This window comes from Phyllostomus hastatus, unplaced genomic scaffold (genome assembly GCF_019186645.2).
Source record: "Phyllostomus hastatus isolate PE091 unplaced genomic scaffold, TTU_PhHast_1.1 phas_scaffold_78, whole genome shotgun sequence".
Classification (NCBI taxonomy): Eukaryota; Metazoa; Chordata; class Mammalia; order Chiroptera; family Phyllostomidae; genus Phyllostomus; species Phyllostomus hastatus.
The window spans coordinates 15,160,383-15,169,795 of record NW_025334041.1 but is presented as its reverse complement, the minus strand read 5'-3'; positions in this window follow the sequence as shown (position 1 = coordinate 15,169,795).

Genomic DNA, 9,413 nt, shown 5'->3' with positions numbered 1-9,413 from the left:
ACAACGAAGGCCTGACTGCTAAGCTCAGGGAGCCAAGTGGGGAAAAAATCTGCAGTATGCGTGTACGTTATTATGCACATAATACCCACCCTTCCAGTACAGAGATAGTGCCTTCACCTGTGCCTTGCATTCCCAGCCCAGACACCCTGCTCACCACCTCCTATTCCCCACTCCTCACTGTCCTAATACACATGGTTCCAGCTGTCAGCTGCTGAGCCTTCGGGCACCCTGAGTTAGAGCATGTGGCTCTCAGCTTTCTCTTTAGCCAATATACGGTTCTGCTTTCGTAGGTCTATTATACCAGTTGCCACTTTTCTATCTGCTTTTTTGTTTCCAAAATATTAAGAGATTTTTTATTTCTCTTTTATTTGTTCCACCTTTATAAACTTTTTATTTAAAAGGACATCCCTTTCTGTAGTTTTAGTGGGATTTTAGAAAGCAGAAAAATTATGTGTTCAATCTGCCATATTATCCCCAAATTCCCCCCAATAATTTTTTAAATCAGAACACAATGTAATAGGTTCCTATTTATGAGGGAGGGGTGGGGAGGTGAGACTCTGTATAGGCTGAGAGATACATAAAAGACTTCTGGGTAAGGGTACTCTGACTTTTCACTTTGTGCCTTTCTATACTCATTGACATAGATAATTTGTAAAAAGCAAAGCAAAACAAAACAAAACAAAACAAAAAACATGTTTAAAAATACACTTTAAAGACCTAGCTTTAAAAAAAGACAAAGACATCTTTAAGAAAAACAGAATGTCACAGGCCAGCACGACTCTTCCTTAGCTCATCACTGCTCTAGTTTGCCGATGGCAGCAGACAGGGTGGGAGCAGTTGAGTGGCAAGAAAGCACACAGCTTTACGTCTACCTTTAGGGGTCTTGGAACATACTCCCCTACCTGGGCCGTTCTGCTTCCAAGCATGGAAACAACCTTGGTCTTGACTTCCAACCCAGAAGAAAGAAGAATATTGTGAATCAACAGGCCAGACCACCTTGCCTCCTTGAGTACTTCTGACCAGACTTGCCCACTGCGCTTACCACGTCCTCACCTGTCCCCCTGTTCCTTCTTCCCCCCTAGGTCAGGGTTACACTGTGGGTAGGCCTCCCCAGCGGACTGAAGTCCTGACCATGTCTGTCTGAGTGATTCATGTATCTCCCAGCCAAAGCTGCTCTGCGTTGGCTCCCATGGAGCCTTCATTCTTCTGACCAGTGTTTGTGGCAGCAGAATATCATAATGACTAACACATCCAGACTGCTTTGGTTCCAGTACACACTTTCCTAGCAAGTTACTTAACTTCACCATGCCTCAGCATTCTCACTTGTAAAATGAGGATGATAATACCATCTGCCTGTAGACTACTGGAAGGGCTAGGCAAATTGACACTTGTGAATGGTTATTAATCACCTACCCTATACCAGAGATGGTAGTTCTGGGACCTATGGATATAGACAGAAGTAACCAAAGCAGATTTCTGTTCCCATGGAGCTTATAGTTGAGCAGGAATGATGTGATTCTATTAAAAAACACACACACACAAAACCATATGCTCACAAATAACAAATAATAACTCACTGTGATAGGATCCAAAAGGAAAAATAAAAAGTAAAGGTTACAACAGGGAGCTGTTTCTCAACAAATTCTTATAGCTCAGGCAGGAATTCAGTGGTTATACAAAAGTTACTCAGAAAAAGCTTCCTATTTGCTTTCTACAGTTATAAAGGAATTGCTTATATTTACTAAGCATTAAGTACAAAGGCAGCGCGTGCCTTATCTTGGATAGTCCCTAGTTGCACATTACCAGGTTTCTGACTCTTGGGGACAATCCCAGATGCCCCAGGGAACATCTCCAAGCCTTCTCCTCCTCAGGCCGATGTTTGTTCAGCCTGCCGAACACACACTTGCTGGGGTGCCCTTCACCACAGAACCCAACCACCTCCCAATCTTAGCTCCCGTCTAGATGTAGGTTATCAATTTGCAGTAATTATTTATAATGACATCGAATCCCTGAGACGATCAACCAAAAGGTCTCAGAGAGTACCTTAATACTGTAATTCCCACGGGTAAAGGAATACAATGGGCTATGATAGCTATGGATTTCCACCTTCTTTTCCTAAGTTATCTACAGTTCAAGTGTTGATACAAAACAAACCAAGATCATCTGTGGCTTTCGGCCTGACTCTCCCCGGCTTTCATGGTCAAAGGGATTTCCCCAGCAGTACAGTAAAAGAGAGAGAGGAAGGATAATTTACTAAGTACTTCCCTTCCTTATGATCATGAGGCCCCTTCTATTTCCTGTCTGAGACATTTAGATTAGAAAGTATCACTGAAGACAGCCAGGATGAAATGTAGAAGTAACCTTACAATAAAGATAACGTGAAAGACAAACATGTATACACACGTACCCAACTAAATGTAAGTATATGAAAGACAGGCCTTGGGCAATTGGAATCAGATGAGACTGACGAAGAGGAGATTTAAGGAAGAATTGAAAATAAGCTTCATTCATTAAACACAATTTTCCAGGATCTGCTATGTGCTGGACACTGGGCTAGACACTGGAGGAATAATAGTAAGCAATATTGTTATCTGCTCTCATGAAACACACAGTAGGGTGGGAAAGATGGAAATTAATCAAGTAGTTATTCAAATGAGTCCTTGAATTACAGACTGATATATATACCAGGGGGAAATGGTTCTAGGAGGGCCTGTAACAGAAACTGAACAAACTGGAAGCAGTTAGGAAAAATTTTCTTAGGAAAGTAAGCTTTGAGCTAAAATCTGAAGGCTAAGTAGGAGTTGACTGGGCAAGGAAAGAAGAAGAGAGAAAAGGTGTCCCGGGCCAAAGAGCTGCATGTGCAAAGCTCCTATGGCAAGGAGGAGCTGACACATTCAGGGAGCTTGAAGAAGGAGCATGGAGAAGAAAAGAATGGTACAAAATAAAGGAGCCAGATCTTGTAGGGCACTGGAGGTCTCATGGTGTTGTACCTCCAACCTAACAGTCATAGGAAGTCATTGAAGACTTCAAACCAGGTGGTAGAGAGAAACAAAAATCACATTGTGAAAAGTTCAGTTTGAGACCAAATAGAAAGTGATGGTCCAAGTAAGAGAATATTAGAAACTTACAAGGGAAAATTGACAGGACTTCCTGAGGATGCCACATGGGATACGGGAGAAGAAGGTATCTGCAATGACTCCTAGGTGTTTACTTGGGGTTTGAGGGAGAGGGAGTAGCACTGGGAAAAGCTGGGAGGAAGGAAAAGCAGGTCAGGTACTGTACCTTGGAGTTGAATGGGCCAATCTGTCTAGGGTCTACCTCTGTGAAACGCAATATTTGAGCTGCTTTAGGATAGGACAAAACACTAGAGGATGCTTCCCTCACCTCCTCCCCTCCCCAGTAGGTCACTGCTTTCATGAGCACAGTGCTGGATCAGGAGTCAGGAAATTCTAAATAGACTGGACTTTGCCACTGAGTAGTCATATGGCGTCAGGCAAGTCAATCCACCTCTCCAGATTTCAGGTCCCCTTCCTCCCGTATCAGAGCCCCCTGAAGTGTTTACTGAAATGCACATCTATGAGCATTTTTCTCCACTGGACTATGAAAAAGTATAGATTAAGAAGAGCTCCCTAAGGCCATACAGGTAATGAGAGCCAGGACAGAGGCTCAGATCCAGGTCGGACTCACCCTAAAACTGTGACAGATGAGTGATAGAGGAGAGAATGGAGAAGGTTTCAAACAGAATTTCCCCAGTATCGGTAGTGATGTGTCTTGATGTACCAGGGCCAGGTTTGGGGAGAAGCTCTAGCCTTCCCTCTGTCTCCTGGTTGTGTAGTGCACAGTTAAGTTTCATTATTTCATCATTTCCTCTATTGCCCCAGAGTGGCACCACCACACACTCAACCAGAGACATTTCACAAATTAATCCTAAAACGATGCCTAAAATTTCCCTCTGGAACCCACTGCAAGAACCAAAGTCTCCCTCGGTTCTACCCTGAAGCCATTTCTCAATCCTTATACCAATAAGATTTTTTAAAGAATTTTAGGTTGTTGACTCTCTAGAAACCACAACGAACACGTAATTGAACTTTTAAAAAATGACTTTGACATAACCTGTCATATGATTTATGAGATGCTTTCAAGAAAGTCTTGCAAAATTAAAGAGAGCTCTTCAAAAGCATCTAAGTGACAAGAAGAACTTACTTTGTTGGTATTGATTTTTAAAAATTATCCACAAAATTTAGCTCCAAAGTAGATCTGAGTTTCTAGGGCACTTAATGTTTTTGAAGGTCTTCATTGTTTCCTGATGGTTTCCAATGGGCTTCTGTTTTTCCAACAAGTTTTGCATTCCCTTTAGTATCTAGTACATGTTAAACATCTAGCATAGTACCAGGTACACAGTAGTAGTATTGAGAATAAGCATTTATTGAATACTAAATACTTTGCATATAATCATATTATCTGATTTGATCTTCACAACAAATGTAAGTGGCGAAGCTGAGGCACGTAGTAAATTGCAGGGCTGGAATTCTCACCCAACTTTCTATGATCCCCAGTGTCTATGAACCTATTAGCCACACTGCACAGCTACTGAACCAAATGACTCATCTCCTTCCTTCCTGTTTTCCTTCTCTTTCCCAAATGTATTTTCATGCTCTCATAATCACTGGTATAGTTATTTTGTCCACTTTGGTCACTTTATTAAATTACTTTAAATAGTTTGCTGTAACTACTAAACAGCACCTTGAATGGAGAAACACAGATACTGCTATTATCATACTATAATGCTGTTCTTTAAAAACATAGATAGATATAATGTACTATCTATGTACATTATAGTATGTACATACTATAGTATACTATAGTATATAGTATAATATGTTAGGCAAGATAGATATATAATATTTATCTACAGATTTTGTGTGTGTGTATATATACAATTATATGTATATATGTATATATATATATATACACAATTTAGTTATATATACAACAGCCTTAAAGGACGAAGTAACATTTCATATATCATTTAAGGTATTCAATACAGAACTGAAAAGCATTCTATGAGAAACAAAGAAAAAGCTTCACAACTGTATGATTTCAGCAACCAAAGCTGAAGGATGGACTAAAACATTACTCCACAAAACATGTACTACATCATAATACTAAGCAAAAATATTTTATACCCAAAGAAATAAAACAGATTACAAAATGTAGAAAATTTAGCAGGCAAAACTGCATTATAAGTAACATTTAAAAATCATCATTTTGTAAGCCATTGCAATTACTTAAAACATGTAAAACAAATATAAAATGAATCTTTTAGGATTTTAGTGATATAATTTTATCTTTAAATATTTGTTAAAGCTTGTCATTATATTCAATGTCAAGTCAGATGAGCAATACAAAATGGCCCAAATTTTATTTCAAACACTCTTATTTCTAATTAGTCCTTATAGGTATTATGCTTAAAGTCACGGTTTTAGCCATGGTTTAAAAAAGGTCTAGAAGGGTGTCTAGCATTTTCATACCCATGTCTTTGAGCAAGTAGTTAGACCAGGTTGAAAGTTCCCAGGTCTGGTAAATGAGGTTTAAAACATTATGGACTTGTAGAAATACCAACTGATAACAGTTGACCAGAGTGTACTGTTTTCAAATGTTTATCTCATAAATCTTGTCTTTTCCATTCCTTGTAAAGTACACACACATTCACTGACACCCTGCCCAATTAAATAAACTTGACTATATGGCTGGCATAATATCCAAATGTGTGGAATTTGTTAGTGATAATTCACCATGGGAAGGTGCAGGGAGGGTGTACCCATCAAAGCTCATAAATTTTATATCATAAACCTAGTGCTTTTGGATATTTTCCTACATGTTCTTTCAAAATAAAAATAGAAATCTCTTAATAATCTAAACAATTCCAAGCAGTTTTAGCTAATATTAAACATTCTAATCTAGTGAAACCTAGAGCAAACCCTCCACCCAGTGTGCTTTTCTCTGGAATTCCTTGGCTGTTCTCATTACCTGTCACAACACCATCTCAAAAGTGGTTTTTCCCTGTTGAATTGATCCCCATAGTCTAACAAACTTTTTCTTTAAGAAACTCAAGCAATCAAATTGTACATGATCAACTTAAGAGGTCATTTTCACGGGCCTGGATTAAGAAAAACAATAATGTAATAATTCTCTAGTAAAACTTCATAAAGGAGTACTAGATAAATTAACTTTGGTCAGAAAATTGACTCATGGATCTAAACTGAAAAAGGAAATCAAACATTGAAATGTAATTTATGCAAGAAACTGTAGGGAAATGAGAAGGCACATGATGATGAGAGGAAAGAAAATAGCATAGAAGCCAATGATTCTTATCATTAAGAGGAATTATTTCACAATACTGACAATAGAAGGAATTGTTAAAGCAATTCTCATGTGATCATCGAGTCAGCAACAGCTCTGATGCTGACAGCTCTAACAGCTCTTTGATGTTATTGATAAAAGCTGTTATCTTAAGGGAAGACTGTGACTTGCATGTCAGTGGATGAGACTCTAAACTGCCTGAACATTTTTGGACAATCTTCAATGCACTCTCTAGTTGGTAAAGCAATTCCTTTACTAGAGATGTGCCAAAGGATGTACTCATATAAATATGCAAGAAAACCAAAACTAAATAATGTTTACTATGGCATTGTTTGCATAAAAAAATGACTGTAAATTACTTAATATCCTTCAATGGAAGACTGGCTAAATAAACATCTGGCTAAATATTACTTCTTACAGAACATTATGTAGGCTTTAAAAAAGAATAAAGTAGGGGTGGGTGGGTGTAGAGAAAGATCTTCAAAAAATACTAAATTGAAACAAAAGAAACAGAATTAGATGTAGAATAACCTCACCTTTAATAAATTAAACTAAATAAAATATGTGTACAGGTAACAGATGTCAGTTTTGAAGCATTTCCCAATGTATGTTTGTTCCCTTATCAGCAAGCTTATTTCTCTCCCTGAATTCTGTGCTTCCCATTTAAACTAAGGCATAGCACTAGAGTTGGGATGGAGAAGGATATGCCACAGAAGACCCCAACAGACAGGAAGGAGATATAAAATAAAAGCCCAACCTTCATTATCAAAAAAATGGGAAAAAAGCATTTGATAAAATCCAGCAATGTGTTATGATAAAAACTCTCAGCAAAGTGGGAATAGAGGGATCATACCTCAACATAATAAAGGCCATATATGACAAACCCACAGCCAACCTCATATTCAATGGGCAAAAAGTACAAATGTTCCTCTTAAGAACAAAACAGAGATGTCTGCTTTCACTACTCTTAATCAACATAGTACTGGAAGTTCTAGCCATAGCAATCAGACAAGAAAAAGAAATAAAAGGCATCCAAATTGGAAAGGAAGATAGTAATAATAAAGGAAAATAGTGATAGTAAAACTGTCACTATTTGCAGATGACACAATATGATTCCACCAAAAAACTACTAGAACTAATATACGAATTCAGTAAAGTGGCAGGATATAAATTAATATCCAGAAATCAGTTGCATATTTACATGCCCATAGTGAACTATCAGAAAGGGGAATTAAGAAAACAATCCCATTCACAATTGCTTCAAAAAGCATAAAAGACCTAGGAGTAAATTCAACCAAGAATGTAAAAGACCCGTACTTGGAACATTATAAGACACTGAAGAAAGAAATTGAAGAAGTGAAAGCATATACCATGCTCATAGATAGGAAGAATTAGCATAATTAAAATGTCCCTTTTACCCAAAGCAATCTACAGGTTCAACACAACTCCTGTCATGATACCAATGGCATATCTCACAGAACTCAAATAAATATTCAAAAAATTTATATGGAGCCACAAAAGGCACCAAATGGCAACAGTGATCTTGAGAAAGAAAAAGAAAGGAATGCTCTGACAATTACCCAAATGCTTTTGATTTGGCTGGTGACTTTGTTTTTAAGTCCTGCCTGGGAGAATCTTGGGTCACAAAGGTCTACTTAACTTTTCGACGCACTCTCAGAACAAAAGGGGAGGTGTCCTGGCGGACATACTCCTGGACATCTCAGACTTGGGGTTCTAAAGAAGCTACTGGGATTATTATGTCTCTAAAGTCAAATTCATTCCCCATGGGTGAACTGCTTGCAGCCCTGAGTCAGACCTGGGAATCAACCTCCAGAATCTCTCCTCGAAGCATGAGTTTCGGAATCTGACGGACTTGGGTTTGAATCTGGCTTTGCTATCTCCTAGTTGTGTGATTATAAGTGAGTTAATTGACCTTTCTGAATTTTAGTGTCCCATCTATAAAAGGTAGATTATTGATTTGTATGAATGAATTTGTTCAACAAGTGTTTCTTGGCTATTTCCTACGTGCCAGTCACAGAGATAAAATGATGAACAAGATAAAGTTCTCTACTTGCCAGAAGTGTCCATTCTCATAGGGAAGACCCCCATAAATCATCAGTCTAATACCACATAATAATTCCAATGAACACACAGAGAGTGGTGGCATCTCACCTGTAGCAGAGGCTTATAGCATTCACCCATAACCAATTTCCCTTTCCTCCCAGTCTAATGAGAGGGTTATACTTCTGCCCCCTTGTATTATAGTTAGGCATTGTAACAGAGCTGGCCAGTGGGATGAGAGTGGGAATAACATGGTCAGCTCGGGGCTGATACATTCAACTGCTAGCATGATACTCTCAGTACTCTCTGCTCCTGCCACCTCAGTCAGAGAAGCCAAGATTTCTGGATGGTACAATTACAGGATGGTGACACCTCCATGAGCTCCTTCAGGCAGGTCGCTGAGGGGCACTGCTCAAGAGAATGACCTAGACATGAAGCAGACTTCAATTGACCAAAGAGTGAACTTGTGTTAAGCCGCTGAGATCTGTGATTTGTAAGTCACTATGACATGATCTAGCCTCACTAATTCACAAACCAGCCTGCAAAAAGTATTCTGAAAGACCCAGAGGTTGGCTGAGTACTAACTGACGCGTGAGAGAGGATCCAGGACAAGAGGTGAGGAAGGACTATCAGAACAGAGAGCGAATCAGAGCAAAGGCCTAGACAGTTGCCATGGTCTGGTAAGGTGGATAACTCCAAATGAGTTGTGTGTGCGCGATGCAAAGCAGGTAGGAAAGGGGCGAGAGAGAGAGACTGAAGCCATAGAGGAGACCGGACTGTGGAGGGCCTTGTGGGGCATGTCAGCATGGCCTTAATTCTGAAAGAGACGGGAACCACGAAAGGCTTCTAAGCAAACAAGTGACATGCTCATCTGTGGTTACTTATGTAGAGGAAGGATTGGGGCAGCACTAGAGGCAGGAGACCAAAATGAAACTAAGCAACTTCTGGAAAGTACCGACTGTAGTACCTGGCAGACAGAAGCACAGCAA